The sequence below is a fragment of the Schistocerca piceifrons genome, unplaced genomic scaffold, assembly GCF_021461385.2.
Source record: "Schistocerca piceifrons isolate TAMUIC-IGC-003096 unplaced genomic scaffold, iqSchPice1.1 HiC_scaffold_314, whole genome shotgun sequence".
Classification (NCBI taxonomy): Eukaryota; Metazoa; Arthropoda; class Insecta; order Orthoptera; family Acrididae; genus Schistocerca; species Schistocerca piceifrons.
This window is the reverse complement of record NW_025728531.1, coordinates 39,387-57,672: the sequence shown is the minus strand read 5'-3', so window position 1 is coordinate 57,672 and position 18,286 is coordinate 39,387. Positions and strand designations below refer to the sequence as shown.

The 18,286-nt window shown below is 52.6% G+C and overlaps 35 non-coding genes across 35 annotated transcripts; all 35 read right to left on the bottom strand.

Moving 5' to 3' along the window:
• Positions 1 to 57: 57 nt before the first annotated feature.
• Trnah-gug lies at positions 58 to 129 on the bottom strand. Its single transcript has one exon. It is a non-coding gene; the product is annotated as a tRNA-His (tRNA).
• A 382-nt stretch (positions 130 to 511) lies between these two features.
• Trnae-cuc lies at positions 512 to 583 on the bottom strand. Its single transcript has one exon. It is a non-coding gene; the product is annotated as a tRNA-Glu (tRNA).
• A 278-nt stretch (positions 584 to 861) lies between these two features.
• Positions 862 to 943, bottom strand: Trnal-cag. The gene has a single exon. It is a non-coding gene; the product is annotated as a tRNA-Leu (tRNA).
• Positions 944 to 1,023: 80 nt separating this feature from the next.
• Positions 1,024 to 1,105, bottom strand: Trnal-aag. Its single transcript has one exon. It is a non-coding gene; the product is annotated as a tRNA-Leu (tRNA).
• A 287-nt stretch (positions 1,106 to 1,392) lies between these two features.
• On the bottom strand, positions 1,393 to 1,464 carry Trnah-gug. Its single transcript has one exon. It is a non-coding gene; the product is annotated as a tRNA-His (tRNA).
• A 382-nt stretch (positions 1,465 to 1,846) lies between these two features.
• Trnae-cuc lies at positions 1,847 to 1,918 on the bottom strand. Its single transcript has one exon. It is a non-coding gene; the product is annotated as a tRNA-Glu (tRNA).
• Positions 1,919 to 2,196: 278 nt separating this feature from the next.
• Trnal-cag lies at positions 2,197 to 2,278 on the bottom strand. The gene has a single exon. It is a non-coding gene; the product is annotated as a tRNA-Leu (tRNA).
• An 80-nt stretch (positions 2,279 to 2,358) lies between these two features.
• Trnal-aag lies at positions 2,359 to 2,440 on the bottom strand. Its single transcript has one exon. It is a non-coding gene; the product is annotated as a tRNA-Leu (tRNA).
• Positions 2,441 to 2,727: 287 nt separating this feature from the next.
• Trnah-gug lies at positions 2,728 to 2,799 on the bottom strand. Its single transcript has one exon. It is a non-coding gene; the product is annotated as a tRNA-His (tRNA).
• A 382-nt stretch (positions 2,800 to 3,181) lies between these two features.
• Positions 3,182 to 3,253, bottom strand: Trnae-cuc. Its single transcript has one exon. It is a non-coding gene; the product is annotated as a tRNA-Glu (tRNA).
• A 278-nt stretch (positions 3,254 to 3,531) lies between these two features.
• On the bottom strand, positions 3,532 to 3,613 carry Trnal-cag. Its single transcript has one exon. It is a non-coding gene; the product is annotated as a tRNA-Leu (tRNA).
• An 80-nt stretch (positions 3,614 to 3,693) lies between these two features.
• Positions 3,694 to 3,775, bottom strand: Trnal-aag. The gene has a single exon. It is a non-coding gene; the product is annotated as a tRNA-Leu (tRNA).
• A 287-nt stretch (positions 3,776 to 4,062) lies between these two features.
• Trnah-gug lies at positions 4,063 to 4,134 on the bottom strand. Its single transcript has one exon. It is a non-coding gene; the product is annotated as a tRNA-His (tRNA).
• Positions 4,135 to 10,473: 6,339 nt separating this feature from the next.
• On the bottom strand, positions 10,474 to 10,555 carry Trnal-cag. Its single transcript has one exon. It is a non-coding gene; the product is annotated as a tRNA-Leu (tRNA).
• Positions 10,556 to 10,635: 80 nt separating this feature from the next.
• Positions 10,636 to 10,717, bottom strand: Trnal-aag. The gene has a single exon. It is a non-coding gene; the product is annotated as a tRNA-Leu (tRNA).
• A 980-nt stretch (positions 10,718 to 11,697) lies between these two features.
• Trnae-cuc lies at positions 11,698 to 11,769 on the bottom strand. The gene has a single exon. It is a non-coding gene; the product is annotated as a tRNA-Glu (tRNA).
• Positions 11,770 to 12,047: 278 nt separating this feature from the next.
• On the bottom strand, positions 12,048 to 12,129 carry Trnal-cag. Its single transcript has one exon. It is a non-coding gene; the product is annotated as a tRNA-Leu (tRNA).
• Positions 12,130 to 12,209: 80 nt separating this feature from the next.
• Trnal-aag lies at positions 12,210 to 12,291 on the bottom strand. The gene has a single exon. It is a non-coding gene; the product is annotated as a tRNA-Leu (tRNA).
• A 287-nt stretch (positions 12,292 to 12,578) lies between these two features.
• Trnah-gug lies at positions 12,579 to 12,650 on the bottom strand. The gene has a single exon. It is a non-coding gene; the product is annotated as a tRNA-His (tRNA).
• Positions 12,651 to 13,032: 382 nt separating this feature from the next.
• Positions 13,033 to 13,104, bottom strand: Trnae-cuc. The gene has a single exon. It is a non-coding gene; the product is annotated as a tRNA-Glu (tRNA).
• Positions 13,105 to 13,382: 278 nt separating this feature from the next.
• Positions 13,383 to 13,464, bottom strand: Trnal-cag. The gene has a single exon. It is a non-coding gene; the product is annotated as a tRNA-Leu (tRNA).
• Positions 13,465 to 13,544: 80 nt separating this feature from the next.
• On the bottom strand, positions 13,545 to 13,626 carry Trnal-aag. Its single transcript has one exon. It is a non-coding gene; the product is annotated as a tRNA-Leu (tRNA).
• A 287-nt stretch (positions 13,627 to 13,913) lies between these two features.
• Positions 13,914 to 13,985, bottom strand: Trnah-gug. Its single transcript has one exon. It is a non-coding gene; the product is annotated as a tRNA-His (tRNA).
• Positions 13,986 to 14,367: 382 nt separating this feature from the next.
• Positions 14,368 to 14,439, bottom strand: Trnae-cuc. Its single transcript has one exon. It is a non-coding gene; the product is annotated as a tRNA-Glu (tRNA).
• A 278-nt stretch (positions 14,440 to 14,717) lies between these two features.
• On the bottom strand, positions 14,718 to 14,799 carry Trnal-cag. The gene has a single exon. It is a non-coding gene; the product is annotated as a tRNA-Leu (tRNA).
• An 80-nt stretch (positions 14,800 to 14,879) lies between these two features.
• Positions 14,880 to 14,961, bottom strand: Trnal-aag. The gene has a single exon. It is a non-coding gene; the product is annotated as a tRNA-Leu (tRNA).
• A 287-nt stretch (positions 14,962 to 15,248) lies between these two features.
• Trnah-gug lies at positions 15,249 to 15,320 on the bottom strand. Its single transcript has one exon. It is a non-coding gene; the product is annotated as a tRNA-His (tRNA).
• A 382-nt stretch (positions 15,321 to 15,702) lies between these two features.
• Positions 15,703 to 15,774, bottom strand: Trnae-cuc. Its single transcript has one exon. It is a non-coding gene; the product is annotated as a tRNA-Glu (tRNA).
• A 278-nt stretch (positions 15,775 to 16,052) lies between these two features.
• Trnal-cag lies at positions 16,053 to 16,134 on the bottom strand. Its single transcript has one exon. It is a non-coding gene; the product is annotated as a tRNA-Leu (tRNA).
• An 80-nt stretch (positions 16,135 to 16,214) lies between these two features.
• Trnal-aag lies at positions 16,215 to 16,296 on the bottom strand. Its single transcript has one exon. It is a non-coding gene; the product is annotated as a tRNA-Leu (tRNA).
• A 287-nt stretch (positions 16,297 to 16,583) lies between these two features.
• Trnah-gug lies at positions 16,584 to 16,655 on the bottom strand. Its single transcript has one exon. It is a non-coding gene; the product is annotated as a tRNA-His (tRNA).
• A 382-nt stretch (positions 16,656 to 17,037) lies between these two features.
• Positions 17,038 to 17,109, bottom strand: Trnae-cuc. Its single transcript has one exon. It is a non-coding gene; the product is annotated as a tRNA-Glu (tRNA).
• Positions 17,110 to 17,387: 278 nt separating this feature from the next.
• Trnal-cag lies at positions 17,388 to 17,469 on the bottom strand. Its single transcript has one exon. It is a non-coding gene; the product is annotated as a tRNA-Leu (tRNA).
• An 80-nt stretch (positions 17,470 to 17,549) lies between these two features.
• Trnal-aag lies at positions 17,550 to 17,631 on the bottom strand. Its single transcript has one exon. It is a non-coding gene; the product is annotated as a tRNA-Leu (tRNA).
• A 287-nt stretch (positions 17,632 to 17,918) lies between these two features.
• Trnah-gug lies at positions 17,919 to 17,990 on the bottom strand. Its single transcript has one exon. It is a non-coding gene; the product is annotated as a tRNA-His (tRNA).
• Positions 17,991 to 18,286: the final 296 nt, after the last annotated feature.

Sequence of the window (18,286 nt, the reverse complement as noted above, 5' to 3'; positions counted from 1 at the left end):
TTCAAACACTGAGTCACAATCGTCACTGCAGCGACAGCAAGGCAAAACTTTAAAATTTGCCGTGACCAGGATTCGAACCTGGGTTATTGCGGCCACAACGCAATGTCCTAACCACTAGACGATCACGGCCACGGAAGCACCGCCGAGAGCAGTTCTCGCGACTGCAAGTGGCGATGCACAGCAAAGCTCAGCCCACACACCACTGTGTCTCCCCACAGCTGTGTCAGACGCGGTCTCCATTACATGTATACTGGCAAGCGAACGTGTCTGCGCTGTTAGGACACTAAGCAGTGTGGTTAGCTGCATTCAACCCCCGTGGCAATGTCTTGCAGTCCTCCAGCTCTGTTGACCACAGGTAGGTGCCTCGATAAGAGGTGGATACATGTCGCATCGCTCTCGCCGTCACTTGTCACCACGAATCGTACTTAACGTAGTTTTCTGCAAGCGTCAGCGGAGCGTCAGTCGAGCTAAGTCGGGACAAGTCGCATAAGAGGAGCAACAAAATGCGCATTTCCGGTACCGGGAATCGAACCCGGGCCTCCTGGGTGAGAGCCAGGTATCCTAGCCACTAGACCACACCGGATAACGACGCCAGGGCTCCTCCTGCGAACACAGCAAGCTATACACAATCTACTTGACGACAACGGCAAAAATTAGCGTTTCCACCTTATAGAACGTCGTGCTCTGGACACATTTCGTGGAGACGAACGCCAGCAATCGTGACACCAAACTGCGCCTGTGAATCCTGTCGTTGCACCACGCACTGTGCTGCTACGACAATTTAAGAAAGAGACGCTCACGGCTTGCCGCGCTGTTTTCGTCGCGGGTAATCAGTGCTACGGCTTCCGAGACAGAAAACATTGGCAGCGGTGGGATTCGAACCCACGCCTCCGAAGAGACTGGTGCCTGAAACCAGCGCCTTAGACCGCTCGGCCACGCTACCTACGCGCCACGGCGGTCACAGGAGCTGCGTTCTTACCCACGAGACCACACCGCAATGGCACAAAAACGAGAAGTAAAAATTGGCAGCGGTGGGATTCGAACCCACGCCTCCGAAGAGACTGGTGCCTTAAACCAGCGCCTTAGACCGCTCGGCCACGCTACCTGCGTCAGTGTTCTTCGCTTTTGTGGAAACAGTGCGCGACACAGCTCCCTGTTCTGCTGCAACTGGCTGCTCATCCATTGCACCTCAAACAACTGCCCTTTTCGAATAGAGATTAACTACACAGGCAGCTGCCCGCGCTCTGGTGCGGCGGCATTGCGTGTTGATAATGAACTGGTAGTGCCACCTGCAGCCTGCGGAACATGAGTGAAAAATGAAGAGGGCACTGTGATTTCAAACACTGAGTCACAATCGTCACTGCAGCGACAGCAAGGCAAAACTTTAAAATTTGCCGTGACCAGGATTCGAACCTGGGTTATTGCGGCCACAACGCAATGTCCTAACCACTAGACGATCACGGCCACGGAAGCACCGCCGAGAGCAGTTCTCGCGACTGCAAGTGGCGATGCACAGCAAAGCTCAGCCCACACACCACTGTGTCTCCCCACAGCTGTGTCAGACGCGGTCTCCATTACATGTATACTGGCAAGCGAACGTGTCTGCGCTGTTAGGACACTAAGCAGTGTGGTTAGCTGCATTCAACCCCCGTGGCAATGTCTTGCAGTCCTCCAGCTCTGTTGACCACAGGTAGGTGCCTCGATAAGAGGTGGATACATGTCGCATCGCTCTCGCCGTCACTTGTCACCACGAATCGTACTTAACGTAGTTTTCTGCAAGCGTCAGCGGAGCGTCAGTCGAGCTAAGTCGGGACAAGTCGCATAAGAGGAGCAACAAAATGCGCATTTCCGGTACCGGGAATCGAACCCGGGCCTCCTGGGTGAGAGCCAGGTATCCTAGCCACTAGACCACACCGGATAACGACGCCAGGGCTCCTCCTGCGAACACAGCAAGCTATACACAATCTACTTGACGACAACGGCAAAAATTAGCGTTTCCACCTTATAGAACGTCGTGCTCTGGACACATTTCGTGGAGACGAACGCCAGCAATCGTGACACCAAACTGCGCCTGTGAATCCTGTCGTTGCACCACGCACTGTGCTGCTACGACAATTTAAGAAAGAGACGCTCACGGCTTGCCGCGCTGTTTTCGTCGCGGGTAATCAGTGCTACGGCTTCCGAGACAGAAAACATTGGCAGCGGTGGGATTCGAACCCACGCCTCCGAAGAGACTGGTGCCTGAAACCAGCGCCTTAGACCGCTCGGCCACGCTACCTACGCGCCACGGCGGTCACAGGAGCTGCGTTCTTACCCACGAGACCACACCGCAATGGCACAAAAACGAGAAGTAAAAATTGGCAGCGGTGGGATTCGAACCCACGCCTCCGAAGAGACTGGTGCCTTAAACCAGCGCCTTAGACCGCTCGGCCACGCTACCTGCGTCAGTGTTCTTCGCTTTTGTGGAAACAGTGCGCGACACAGCTCCCTGTTCTGCTGCAACTGGCTGCTCATCCATTGCACCTCAAACAACTGCCCTTTTCGAATAGAGATTAACTACACAGGCAGCTGCCCGCGCTCTGGTGCGGCGGCATTGCGTGTTGATAATGAACTGGTAGTGCCACCTGCAGCCTGCGGAACATGAGTGAAAAATGAAGAGGGCACTGTGATTTCAAACACTGAGTCACAATCGTCACTGCAGCGACAGCAAGGCAAAACTTTAAAATTTGCCGTGACCAGGATTCGAACCTGGGTTATTGCGGCCACAACGCAATGTCCTAACCACTAGACGATCACGGCCACGGAAGCACCGCCGAGAGCAGTTCTCGCGACTGCAAGTGGCGATGCACAGCAAAGCTCAGCCCACACACCACTGTGTCTCCCCACAGCTGTGTCAGACGCGGTCTCCATTACATGTATACTGGCAAGCGAACGTGTCTGCGCTGTTAGGACACTAAGCAGTGTGGTTAGCTGCATTCAACCCCCGTGGCAATGTCTTGCAGTCCTCCAGCTCTGTTGACCACAGGTAGGTGCCTCGATAAGAGGTGGATACATGTCGCATCGCTCTCGCCGTCACTTGTCACCACGAATCGTACTTAACGTAGTTTTCTGCAAGCGTCAGCGGAGCGTCAGTCGAGCTAAGTCGGGACAAGTCGCATAAGAGGAGCAACAAAATGCGCATTTCCGGTACCGGGAATCGAACCCGGGCCTCCTGGGTGAGAGCCAGGTATCCTAGCCACTAGACCACACCGGATAACGACGCCAGGGCTCCTCCTGCGAACACAGCAAGCTATACACAATCTACTTGACGACAACGGCAAAAATTAGCGTTTCCACCTTATAGAACGTCGTGCTCTGGACACATTTCGTGGAGACGAACGCCAGCAATCGTGACACCAAACTGCGCCTGTGAATCCTGTCGTTGCACCACGCACTGTGCTGCTACGACAATTTAAGAAAGAGACGCTCACGGCTTGCCGCGCTGTTTTCGTCGCGGGTAATCAGTGCTACGGCTTCCGAGACAGAAAACATTGGCAGCGGTGGGATTCGAACCCACGCCTCCGAAGAGACTGGTGCCTGAAACCAGCGCCTTAGACCGCTCGGCCACGCTACCTACGCGCCACGGCGGTCACAGGAGCTGCGTTCTTACCCACGAGACCACACCGCAATGGCACAAAAACGAGAAGTAAAAATTGGCAGCGGTGGGATTCGAACCCACGCCTCTGAAGAGACTGGTGCCTTAAACCAGCGCCTTAGACCGCTCGGCCACGCTACCTGCGTCAGTGTTCTTCGCTTTTGTGGAAACAGTGCGCGACACAGCTCCCTGTTCTGCTGCAACTGGCTGCTCATCCATTGCACCTCAAACAACTGCCCTTTTCGAATAGAGATTAACTACACAGGCAGCTGCCCGCGCTCTGGTGCGGCGGCATTGCGTGTTGATAATGAACTGGTAGTGCCACCTGCAGCCTGCGGAACATGAGTGAAAAATGAAGAGGGCACTGTGATTTCAAACACTGAGTCACAATCGTCACTGCAGCGACAGCAAGGCAAAACTTTAAAATTTGCCGTGACCAGGATTCGAACCTGGGTTATTGCGGCCACAACGCAATGTCCTAACCACTAGACGATCACGGCCACGGAAGCACCGCCGAGAGCAGTTCTCGCGACTGCAAGTGGCGATGCACAGCAAAGCTCAGCCCACACACCACTGTGTCTCCCCACAGCTGTGTCAGACGCGGTCTCCATTACATGTATACTGGCAAGCGAACGTGTCTGCGCTGTTAGGACACTAAGCAGTGTGGTTAGCTGCATTCAACCCCCGTGGCAATGTCTTGCAGTCCTCCAGCTCTGTTGACCACAGGTAGGTGCCTCGATAAGAGGTGGATACATGTCGCATCGCTCTCGCCGTCACTTGTCACCACGAATCGTACTTAACGTAGTTTTCTGCAAGCGTCAGCGGAGCGTCAGTCGAGCTAAGTCGGGACAAGTCGCATAAGAGGAGCAACAAAATGCGCATTTCCGGTACCGGGAATCGAACCCGGGCCTCCTGGGTGAGAGCCAGGTATCCTAGCCACTTTTTTTTTTTTTTTTTTTTTTTTTTTTAACCCTGGACCCTTAGGTTAAAAGCCTAATGCTCTACCGACTTTTTTTTTTTTTTTTTTTTTTTTTACAGCATTCTTTTAAGTCCAAAGGGAACACACACAGACACACACACACACACACACACACACACACATACACACACACAGACATACACACACACACACTTAAATAAAAAGAAGATATAATTGGTTTCTAATGCAAACAGCAAAGGGTGGATTTGTACCTCAATTTTGATATACTGGGAGTGCATAATTAATTCATATTTTTTTTTCATTGTGTAAAGTTAGAGGTGACAGTGAGATTCAGGCCTGCGGAAGCAAAGTGGGCAGGGGTCGAAGCCCGAGGCCTGGCCACGACGACTCCACCGTCCTGTTTCCGAAAGGCACCTGTACAAGGGCGTAGTATTATCCCCTACTGTCTCGGTTCGTGGTCGCTCGTTTGTTTTTCTTGAGCGCCCTAAAGGTCCACGAAATCTTCAGTCCTGGATGTAAAGAAGAAACATACACCAAGGCGGTAAATCCCGAAACAGTATAAAAGAAAATGGCTCACACAGGTGTCCTTAGCCAACACCCTCTCTTTCAAATGTCAGGCTAAGCATATTTGCAAAATCATCACGGAGGCCTGGCAATCGCAAGCGCTGCCAGTAAGCAGTAAGCATGTACTGCCGAAATGCTAGGTGTCCATCGTCTTCATGACAACTGATGACAAAATGTACGAAATGTCCAATCAACCACATGACTGTATGGAGCTTCGTTCGCGGAAAAAAGGAGGAATCGGGCCGGACGATGATGTCAATAGTATAAGCGGCTTCAGCAGACCTAGTGACAAAAGCAAGTTGTTTCCTGAGCCAACGCCAATTGGCAAGGTGCCCACAGCAGGTGAATCGATGTTCAAGGGTATCCAGGAGACCACACCGAGTACAGGTGTCCGTGTCAGAAAGACCAATACGGTGCAGTCGTACATTGGTGGGAACCAAATTATTTATTACCCTATACCACGTGGACGCCACGGCCATAGAGTGGATCGGCAGACTAACATTCTTCCAGACGTTCCTCCAGGACACAGATGGAGACGCCAGTTCTATTGGATTGGGACCGGCCAGCCCCTCCCAGCGGGCAATCAAGCCCTTGGTCGTTGGCACCGGTCGCCGCAAGAAGACGTCACCGAGGTAACTCACCGCAATGTAAAACTCCCGAATGTGTTTCAGCTTAATATTTAGCCGTCCGACATCGACAGGTGGAGCAAGGCTCGCCGGACGCACAACAGTAAAAAGCCTGGATGTAATTGAAGTCTCTTCTTGCGTAACAATTAGAGTCGTTCGGCGGACGTACAAAGCAGACGCCTTGCGAGTAATGTCAGAGAGGCCCAAGCCTCCGGAGATACGCGGTTTCGTCATAACCTCGTAACGTAACTTGAATAGATGGCCCTTCCATATAAACCTGCTAGACAATTGGCGCAACCTTTTCGCCACCATCATGGGAAGTGGGAACAGCTGAGCAACATAATAAGCTTTACATAGAACGTAGGTGTCTAAAATTCTGACTTTTTGCAAAATGGTAGCAGAGCGCTGCTCATGGACCATCAGAGCCCCCTGTATCTTCTCGGTGACAGATTTCCAATTGAGAGCCGCCATTTTTAGAGGACACCGATCAATGATAATCCCCAAGGACGTATGGCGATCGACAAAAGTGGCCCAAGGGACATCAGCATCGCGAAATCCTCGAATATCAAGGAACTTACATTTACCCTGATTGAGACGCGCTCCAGAGACACGACAGTATGCATCAACTGCCCCTTTCAACAACCGGATATCATCACGTTGACGGAGGAGAACAACGACATCATCCGCATATGCCTTAACAGAGAGCTTCCCACCAGAGAGGGACATACCCTGAAGCTTGAGAGCAATAGTCCGAAGCAGCGGTTCCAGGGACAATACGAATAAAGACATAGAGAGCGGACTACCCTGAGGCACTCCGCGGCGGATAGCAATGGGCGGCGTCAGCTGCCCATTGACTGACACCCGAGCTGTTATTCCCCTATACAAATTGCCAAGAACACCACGTGATGAAGCGTTAAAACCTATTGTACCTAAAACATGATCTAAAAACACATGACTGACGTGATCAAAAGCCTTGTAAAAATCAAGGAAGGCAAAGGCACAATGTACGTTTGTAACCGCCGCAACCGAGACAACATCCCGATATTCGGCTACTGGTGTCAGAATAGATCTATCATGAAAACAACATTGATGTGCACCAATCACACCCCGAAGCAGAGAAGACAACCGGCTATTGAGCGCTCTAGCAGCTGTCTTGTAGTCAAAGTTCAGCAATGTGAGCGGACGAAGATTGGCAGCAGATAAACGACCAGAGGACTTCGGAATTAAAACAATTTTCCCTACTTTAAAATCGGCAGGCACATCCACCCCCCTGACAATCTCATTTAAAATCTGCGTAAAAATGCCACCCAAAAGAGGCCAAAAACGGAGATAAAATTCTTTAGGCAGGCCGTCTGGACCCGGCGATTTACTGGACGGAGAGCGAGCAATAAAATCGAAAACATCATCTACCTGGAACTCCCGGAGAAATTCGCCGTTCGCGTCAGGCGCGATCGTCGCAGTTAGATCCCCAAGGACATCATCCGAAAGAGACTCACCAGAATCATCGGCAGAATATAGACTAGTATAATACTGATGAAGAGCACGAACCATTTCCTCCTGTGCAATAAGCTGTCGTCCATCATCCACCGTAAGAGAAGAGATGAAGGAGCGACGACGACGAGTCTGATGCCGTAGCAGGTGGTACAAGGATGTCAGCTCACCTTCAACAAGAGAGTGAGGTTTCGACTTAACTCGCAGACCATCCATCTGTCGTCGTTTAAGGCTCAAGAGCTTGGCTTTAATACGACGAACATCATGGATCCGCAGTGGAGAGGTACCCGCCGCGACATATAGTTCACGCAGGACAGAGTAGTAATATTCATACGTGTTCTTAAAATCACGCGCCCTTGCAGCACAGTAAAAAATCAAAGTCTGACGAATCTTGGGCTTGGCAAACGCAGTCCACCAAACCAGCAAGGAGGGGTATCGCGGGACAGAGCGAAGACATCGCTCCCACACGCCACTTATAACATCATCCATAGCACTGTCGGCAAGGTGGGAAACATTTAACATCCACTGGGAACGATAAAGTTTTGCAGGTTGGTGACTAAGATTTACAGTTGCAGTAAAAGCACAATGGTCAGAAAAACTAGTAGGAATAACATCGACAGAAAGAATTTTATCACATAAAAAATCAGATAAATAGAATCTGTCGAGTCTACTGCATGAGGACCCGGTAAAAAACGTATATTTCACCAGGGTTGGATATTTGTGTTCCCAAACATCACGCAGATGCATCGTACGAACTAAGTCATGTAAATCACGGCAATAATTAAAATTGGGGGACTGGTCTGCAGGGCGTAAAACACAATTAAAATCGCCTCCGAGCAGGAGACTCCGAGGACTCTGGCGCAAAAGATAAATAAGCTCTTCTTTATAAAAGCGCGATCGAGCCACAGTGTGACCCGAACCAGAGGGGGCATACAAAACAACGAGGCGGAGATCAAAAAGACGACAACCAATCCCACGGCCAGAGTCAAGGAATTCAATGTCAGTAATAGGAATGCCCTCTCGAGAGAAAAGAGCAGTTCCTGTTGAATATTCCGGCGCGACATTAAAAGCAGTTTGAAATCCAGGTAGAGAGAGATCAGAAAACAACACTTCCTGCAAAAACACTACGTCCGCACAGGCGTCGTAAATAAACTGCCGCAAAGAGGCAATGCGAACGTCGGACTCAATACGGTTAACATTTAAGGTAAGAAAGGTGTATGCTTGAACCATAGACAGAAAAGCGAGAAAACAAATCACCTACACCGACGCACCAGCGTCACAGTCCATACCAGGGGTGACGGAGGCATCCGAGGGAGGGGGAGTGCTACCCCGTTCCGCGGATCCCTTACGTTTCGGTTTTTTACGAACAGCATTAACGTTCGGCTGAACGCGTAACTTGCGTCGGCTGACGGGCAAGGAAGCTTCAGCCGCCGGTGACGTAGGAGGGTCAAGTTCTGTATCCGACACCACCCGCGCCGGTCCACATGCGGGATCCGGGGTCGCGGCGGAAACATCCGACGAAACGGAATGGTCAACACCTGCACTAGCTTCCGGCAAACATGGACTGCACGGAGGCGAAACGTGAGCAGGAAGGTCCGAGGCCGCAGAGTTGGAAGGAAGCGGAGCAGCTCCGCTGGCAGAGGTATGGGGCAGCGAAGCAGGAAGTTGTCGCGGCTCCACTTGTTGTGACATCGAAGTCGGTTTGGAAGACGGCGCCAACAGGCCCGACCGACGTCCCGACTCGAGAGAAGCTGCGTCGGAGGCCGGAGGGGGGCCAGCAGCCGCCACCGGAACCGCTACCTCAGGAGGGCAGGGAGCAGCTACAGTACACAGTGGCTCGGAGGATGCCGGTCGCTCGGACTGGGGCATCTCAGGGAGATCCTCATCCGTACTATTTCCATCGTGTGGGCGACGCCTCTTATTATTCAAAAGTGGCACACCCACCTGAGGGACAGACGGAACAACATCAGATTTAGCACGCAAAGGAGGAAATTCTGTGTCAGGGGTGCGCAAAACCTGTGGCGGGGCGCTACTACCACTGGACTGTGCTACACCAAGAGCAGAACCACCTGCAACGAGGTCAGCGACCGTTAACTTGCGACGCTGTTCGAGAGAATTTTTTAAAACAAAAACCCTCCGCGGACAGTCAGTACGCACGTGACCACTTTCATTGCACAAAAAACAGGTGCCAACCTGACCACTATATGTTACATGGACACGATATCCACCGATCTGCAGGTGAGATGGAATATTCTGCTTAATGTGCATTTCGACTGAACGAATACCACTGTAACATTGCAGGCGATGTTGGCTTGACCAGCGTTCAAGGCGAATGCTCTTTACATCACCATACTTCTGTAGACCCTCCTTAAGATAGACATTATCCACCTCCGGTGGAAGGTTGTAAACACGAACATTGGTATACGTGATGGAAGCATTGGAAAGCAGAACGGTACTTACAGAATCATCCCGATGCCGAAAGAGAACTTGATGACCATATTTAGAAAGAATTTTATCAACCTGAAGTGGGTCCATGAACTTAACAAAGAAAACATACAGTTCGGTATCAAAATAAGCAGTGTGCACCTGATCCGAATGAACACCAAAGGTATCTACCAACCAATCATGTATCTCAAGGGAACTAGGTTGCACATTGCGGGTTGACTTGTCGAAAGTAAAACTAACTGTAGCCTGACGAGGAATAACCTGGGACGACATTTTCAAAATAGGCGGTCGAAACCGCTACACACAACACACTGAAATAAGGACAGAAAGTAACAAAAGGTACGAAACAACGACGGAGAAACACTCACAGAAGTTGCAACACAACACGTAAACAACGATAGTCCACTATACGTAACGCTACGGCGGAGCGGATGACTAGGCACGTCCACACTGCACGGCGTCTAAAGCGGAACTGAGCCACTAGACCACACCGGATAACGACGCCAGGGCTCCTCCTGCGAACACAGCAAGCTATACACAATCTACTTGACGACAACGGCAAAAATTAGCGTTTCCACCTTATAGAACGTCGTGCTCTGGACACATTTCGTGGAGACGAACGCCAGCAATCGTGACACCAAACTGCGCCTGTGAATCCTGTCGTTGCACCACGCACTGTGCTGCTACGACAATTTAAGAAAGAGACGCTCACGGCTTGCCGCGCTGTTTTCGTCGCGGGTAATCAGTGCTACGGCTTCCGAGACAGAAAACATTGGCAGCGGTGGGATTCGAACCCACGCCTCCGAAGAGACTGGTGCCTGAAACCAGCGCCTTAGACCGCTCGGCCACGCTACCTACGCGCCACGGCGGTCACAGGAGCTGCGTTCTTACCCACGAGACCACACCGCAATGGCACAAAAACGAGAAGTAAAAATTGGCAGCGGTGGGATTCGAACCCACGCCTCCGAAGAGACTGGTGCCTTAAACCAGCGCCTTAGACCGCTCGGCCACGCTACCTGCGTCAGTGTTCTTCGCTTTTGTGGAAACAGTGCGCGACACAGCTCCCTGTTCTGCTGCAACTGGCTGCTCATCCATTGCACCTCAAACAACTGCCCTTTTCGAATAGAGATTAACTACACAGGCAGCTGCCCGCGCTCTGGTGCGGCGGCATTGCGTGTTGATAATGAACTGGTAGTGCCACCTGCAGCCTGCGGAACATGAGTGAAAAATGAAGAGGGCACTGTGATTTCAAACACTGAGTCACAATCGTCACTGCAGCGACAGCAAGGCAAAACTTTAAAATTTGCCGTGACCAGGATTGGAACCTGGGTTATTGCGGCCACAACGCAATGTCCTAACCACTTTTTTTTTTTTTTTTTTCTTTTTTTTTTTTTCATTTTGTTCGATATAGTTCGTTGCGTGTGGTCTGGGCGGACGTCACAAGACATCCGTTAAAGTTGATCGTTGAATCCTTGACTCAGTTTTTTTATTGCAGAGAGCACACAGGCCTCTGACCGAACACGCTGAGCTACCGTGCCGGCTATCAGGATGGCCGGAGACGGGATTGAACCGTCGTCCTCCCGAATGCGAGTCCAAACCACTAGACGATCACGGCCACGGAAGCACCGCCGAGAGCAGTTCTCGCGACTGCAAGTGGCGATGCACAGCAAAGCTCAGCCCACACACCACTGTGTCTCCCCACAGCTGTGTCAGACGCGGTCTCCATTACATGTATACTGGCAAGCGAACGTGTCTGCGCTGTTAGGACACTAAGCAGTGTGGTTAGCTGCATTCAACCCCCGTGGCAATGTCTTGCAGTCCTCCAGCTCTGTTGACCACAGGTAGGTGCCTCGATAAGAGGTGGATACATGTCGCATCGCTCTCGCCGTCACTTGTCACCACGAATCGTACTTAACGTAGTTTTCTGCAAGCGTCAGCGGAGCGTCAGTCGAGCTAAGTCGGGACAAGTCGCATAAGAGGAGCAACAAAATGCGCATTTCCGGTACCGGGAATCGAACCCGGGCCTCCTGGGTGAGAGCCAGGTATCCTAGCCACTAGACCACACCGGATAACGACGCCAGGGCTCCTCCTGCGAACACAGCAAGCTATACACAATCTACTTGACGACAACGGCAAAAATTAGCGTTTCCACCTTATAGAACGTCGTGCTCTGGACACATTTCGTGGAGACGAACGCCAGCAATCGTGACACCAAACTGCGCCTGTGAATCCTGTCGTTGCACCACGCACTGTGCTGCTACGACAATTTAAGAAAGAGACGCTCACGGCTTGCCGCGCTGTTTTCGTCGCGGGTAATCAGTGCTACGGCTTCCGAGACAGAAAACATTGGCAGCGGTGGGATTCGAACCCACGCCTCCGAAGAGACTGGTGCCTGAAACCAGCGCCTTAGACCGCTCGGCCACGCTACCTACGCGCCACGGCGGTCACAGGAGCTGCGTTCTTACCCACGAGACCACACCGCAATGGCACAAAAACGAGAAGTAAAAATTGGCAGCGGTGGGATTCGAACCCACGCCTCCGAAGAGACTGGTGCCTTAAACCAGCGCCTTAGACCGCTCGGCCACGCTACCTGCGTCAGTGTTCTTCGCTTTTGTGGAAACAGTGCGCGACACAGCTCCCTGTTCTGCTGCAACTGGCTGCTCATCCATTGCACCTCAAACAACTGCCCTTTTCGAATAGAGATTAACTACACAGGCAGCTGCCCGCGCTCTGGTGCGGCGGCATTGCGTGTTGATAATGAACTGGTAGTGCCACCTGCAGCCTGCGGAACATGAGTGAAAAATGAAGAGGGCACTGTGATTTCAAACACTGAGTCACAATCGTCACTGCAGCGACAGCAAGGCAAAACTTTAAAATTTGCCGTGACCAGGATTCGAACCTGGGTTATTGCGGCCACAACGCAATGTCCTAACCACTAGACGATCACGGCCACGGAAGCACCGCCGAGAGCAGTTCTCGCGACTGCAAGTGGCGATGCACAGCAAAGCTCAGCCCACACACCACTGTGTCTCCCCACAGCTGTGTCAGACGCGGTCTCCATTACATGTATACTGGCAAGCGAACGTGTCTGCGCTGTTAGGACACTAAGCAGTGTGGTTAGCTGCATTCAACCCCCGTGGCAATGTCTTGCAGTCCTCCAGCTCTGTTGACCACAGGTAGGTGCCTCGATAAGAGGTGGATACATGTCGCATCGCTCTCGCCGTCACTTGTCACCACGAATCGTACTTAACGTAGTTTTCTGCAAGCGTCAGCGGAGCGTCAGTCGAGCTAAGTCGGGACAAGTCGCATAAGAGGAGCAACAAAATGCGCATTTCCGGTACCGGGAATCGAACCCGGGCCTCCTGGGTGAGAGCCAGGTATCCTAGCCACTAGACCACACCGGATAACGACGCCAGGGCTCCTCCTGCGAACACAGCAAGCTATACACAATCTACTTGACGACAACGGCAAAAATTAGCGTTTCCACCTTATAGAACGTCGTGCTCTGGACACATTTCGTGGAGACGAACGCCAGCAATCGTGACACCAAACTGCGCCTGTGAATCCTGTCGTTGCACCACGCACTGTGCTGCTACGACAATTTAAGAAAGAGACGCTCACGGCTTGCCGCGCTGTTTTCGTCGCGGGTAATCAGTGCTACGGCTTCCGAGACAGAAAACATTGGCAGCGGTGGGATTCGAACCCACGCCTCCGAAGAGACTGGTGCCTGAAACCAGCGCCTTAGACCGCTCGGCCACGCTACCTACGCGCCACGGCGGTCACAGGAGCTGCGTTCTTACCCACGAGACCACACCGCAATGGCACAAAAACGAGAAGTAAAAATTGGCAGCGGTGGGATTCGAACCCACGCCTCCGAAGAGACTGGTGCCTTAAACCAGCGCCTTAGACCGCTCGGCCACGCTACCTGCGTCAGTGTTCTTCGCTTTTGTGGAAACAGTGCGCGACACAGCTCCCTGTTCTGCTGCAACTGGCTGCTCATCCATTGCACCTCAAACAACTGCCCTTTTCGAATAGAGATTAACTACACAGGCAGCTGCCCGCGCTCTGGTGCGGCGGCATTGCGTGTTGATAATGAACTGGTAGTGCCACCTGCAGCCTGCGGAACATGAGTGAAAAATGAAGAGGGCACTGTGATTTCAAACACTGAGTCACAATCGTCACTGCAGCGACAGCAAGGCAAAACTTTAAAATTTGCCGTGACCAGGATTCGAACCTGGGTTATTGCGGCCACAACGCAATGTCCTAACCACTAGACGATCACGGCCACGGAAGCACCGCCGAGAGCAGTTCTCGCGACTGCAAGTGGCGATGCACAGCAAAGCTCAGCCCACACACCACTGTGTCTCCCCACAGCTGTGTCAGACGCGGTCTCCATTACATGTATACTGGCAAGCGAACGTGTCTGCGCTGTTAGGACACTAAGCAGTGTGGTTAGCTGCATTCAACCCCCGTGGCAATGTCTTGCAGTCCTCCAGCTCTGTTGACCACAGGTAGGTGCCTCGATAAGAGGTGGATACATGTCGCATCGCTCTCGCCGTCACTTGTCACCACGAATCGTACTTAACGTAGTTTTCTGCAAGCGTCAGCGGAGCGTCAGTCGAGCTAAGTCGGGACAAGTCGCATAAGAGGAGCAACAAAATGCGCATTTCCGGTACCGGGAATCGAACCCGGGCCTCCTGGGTGAGAGCCAGGTATCCTAGCCACTAGACCACACCGGATAACGACGCCAGGGCTCCTCCTGCGAACACAGCAAGCTATACACAATCTACTTGACGACAACGGCAAAAATTAGCGTTTCCACCTTATAGAACGTCGTGCTCTGGACACATTTCGTGGAGACGAACGCCAGCAATCGTGACACCAAACTGCGCCTGTGAATCCTGTCGTTGCACCACGCACTGTGCTGCTACGACAATTTAAGAAAGAGACGCTCACGGCTTGCCGCGCTGTTTTCGTCGCGGGTAATCAGTGCTACGGCTTCCGAGACAGAAAACATTGGCAGCGGTGGGATTCGAACCCACGCCTCCGAAGAGACTGGTGCCTGAAACCAGCGCCTTAGACCGCTCGGCCACGCTACCTACGCGCCACGGCGGTCACAGGAGCTGCGTTCTTACCCACGAGACCACACCGCAATGGCACAAAAACGAGAAGTAAAAATTGGCAGCGGTGGGATTCGAACCCACGCCTCCGAAGAGACTGGTGCCTTAAACCAGCGCCTTAGACCGCTCGGCCACGCTACCTGCGTCAGTGTTCTTCGCTTTTGTGGAAACAGTGCGCCACACAGCTCCCTGTTCTGCTGCAACTGGCTGCTCATCCATTGCACCTCAAACAACTGCCCTTTTCGAATAGAGATTAACTACACAGGCAGCTGCCCGCGCTCTGGTGCGGCGGCATTGCGTGTTGATAATGAACTGGTAGTGCCACCTGCAGCCTGCGGAACATGAGTGAAAAATGAAGAGGGCACTGTGATTTCAAACACTGAGTCACAATCGTCACTGCAGCGACAGCAAGGCAAAACTTTAAAATTTGCCGTGACCAGGATTCGAACCTGGGTTATTGCGGCCACAACGCAATGTCCTAACCACTAGACGATCACGGCCACGGAAGCACCGCCGAGAGCAGTTCTCGCGACTGCAAGTGGCGATGCACAGCAAAGCTCAGCCCACACACCACTGTGTCTCCCCACAGCTGTGTCAGACGCGGTCTCCATTACATGTATACTGGCAAGCGAACGTGTCTGCGCTGTTAGGACACTAAGCAGTGTGGTTAGCTGCATTCAACCCCCGTGGCAATGTCTTGCAGTCCTCCAGCTCTGTTGACCACAGGTAGGTGCCTCGATAAGAGGTGGATACATGTCGCATCGCTCTCGCCGTCACTTGTCACCACGAATCGTACTTAACGTAGTTTTCTGCAAGCGTCAGCGGAGCGTCAGTCGAGCTAAGTCGGGACAAGTCGCATAAGAGGAGCAACAAAATGCGCATTTCCGGTACCGGGAATCGAACCCGGGCCTCCTGGGTGAGAGCCAGGTATCCTAGCCACTAGACCACACCGGATAACGACGCCAGGGCTCCTCCTGCGAACACAGCAAGCTATACACAATCTACTTGACGACAACGGCAAAAATTAGCGTTTCCACCTTATAGAACGTCGTGCTCTGGACACATTTCGTGGAGACGAACGCCAGCAATCGTGACACCAAACTGCGCCTGTGAATCCTGTCGTTGCACCACGCACTGTGCTGCTACGACAATTTAAGAAAGAGACGCTCACGGCTTGCCGCGCTGTTTTCGTCGCGGGTAATCAGTGCTACGGCTTCCGAGACAGAAAACATTGGCAGCGGTGGGATTCGAACCCACGCCTCCGAAGAGACTGGTGCCTGAAACCAGCGCCTTAGACCGCTCGGCCACGCTACCTACGCGCCACGGCGGTCACAGGAGCTGCGTTCTTACCCACGAGACCACACCGCAATGGCACAAAAACGAGAAGTAAAAATTGGCAGCGGTGGGATTCGAACCCACGCCTCCGAAGAGACTGGTGCCTTAAACCAGCGCCTTAGACCGCTCGGCCACGCTACCTGCGTCAGTGTTCTTCGCTTTTGTGGAAACAGTGCGCGACACAGCTCCCTGTTCTGCTGCAACTGGCTGCTCATCCATTGCACCTCAAACAACTGCCCTTTTCGAATAGAGATTAACTACACAGGCAGCTGCCCGCGCTCTGGTGCGGCGGCATTGCGTGTTGATAATGAACTGGTAGTGCCACCTGCAGCCTGCGGAACATGAGTGAAAAATGAAGAGGGCACTGTGATTTCAAACACTGAGTCACAATCGTCACTGCAGCGACAGCAAGGCAAAACTTTAAAATTTGCCGTGACCAGGATTCGAACCTGGGTTATTGCGGCCACAACGCAATGTCCTAACCACTAGACGATCACGGCCACGGAAGCACCGCCGAGAGCAGTTCTCGCGACTGCAAGTGGCGATGCACAGCAAAGCTCAGCCCACACACCACTGTGTCTCCCCACAGCTGTGTCAGACGCGGTCTCCATTACATGTATACTGGCAAGCGAACGTGTCTGCGCTGTTAGGACACTAAGCAGTGTGGTTAGCTGCATTCAACCCCCGTGGCAATGTCTTGCAGTCCTCCAGCTCTGTTGACCACAGGTAGGTGCCTCGATAAGAGGTGGATACATGTCGCATCGCTCTCGCCGTCACTTGTCACCACGAATCGTACTTAACGTAGTTTTCTGCAAGCGTCAGCGGAGCGTCAGTCGAGCTAAGTCGGGACAAGTCGCATAAGAGGAGCAACAAAATGCGCATTTCCGGTACCGGGAATCGAACCCGGGCCTCCTGGGTGAGAGCCAGGTATCCTAGCCACTAGACCACACCGGATAACGACGCCAGGGCTCCTCCTGCGAACACAGCAAGCTATACACAATCTACTTGACGACAACGGCAAAAATTAGCGTTTCCACCTTATAGAACGTCGTGCTCTGGACACATTTCGTGGAGACGAACGCCAGCAATCGTGACACCAAACTGCGCCTGTGAATCCTGTCGTTGCACCACGCACTGTGCTGCTACGACAATTTAAGAAAGAGACGCTCACGGCTTGCCGCGCTGTTTTCGTCGCGGGTAATCAGTGCTACGGCTTCCGAGACAGAAAACATTGGCAGCGGTGGGATTCGAACCCACGCCTCCGAAGAGACTGGTGCCTGAAACCAGCGCCTTAGACCGCTCGGCCACGCTACCTACGCGCCACGGCGGTCACAGGAGCTGCGTTCTTACCCACGAGACCACACCGCAATGGCACAAAAACGAGAAGTAAAAATTGGCAGCGGTGGGATTCGAACCCACGCCTCCGAAGAGACTGGTGCCTTAAACCAGCGCCTTAGACCGCTCGGCCACGCTACCTGCGTCAGTGTTCTTCGCTTTTGTGGAAACAGTGCGCCACACAGCTCCCTGTTCTGCTGCAACTGGCTGCTCATCCATTGCACCTCAAACAACTGCCCTTTTCGAATAGAGATTAACTACACAGGCAGCTGCCCGCGCTCTGGTGCGGCGGCATTGCGTGTTGATAATGAACTGGTAGTGCCACCTGCAGCCTGCGGAACATGAGTGAAAAATGAAGAGGGCACTGTGATTTCAAACACTGAGTCACAATCGTCACTGCAGCGACAGCAAGGCAAAACTTTAAAATTTGCCGTGACCAGGATTCGAACCTGGGTTATTGCGGCCACAACGCAATGTCCTAACCACTAGACGATCACGGCCACGGAAGCACCGCCGAGAGCAGTTCTCGCGACTGCAAGTGGCGATGCACAGCAAAGCTCAGCCCACACACCACTGTGTCTCCCCACAGCTGTGTCAGACGCGGTCTCCATTACATGTATACTGGCAAGCGAACGTGTCTGCGCTGTTAGGACACTAAGCAGTGTGGTTAGCTGCATTCAACCCCCGTGGCAATGTCTTGCAGTCCTCCAGCTCTGTTGACCACAGGTAGGTGCCTCGATAAGAGGTGGATACATGTCGCATCGCTCTCGCCGTCACTTGTCACCACGAATCGTAC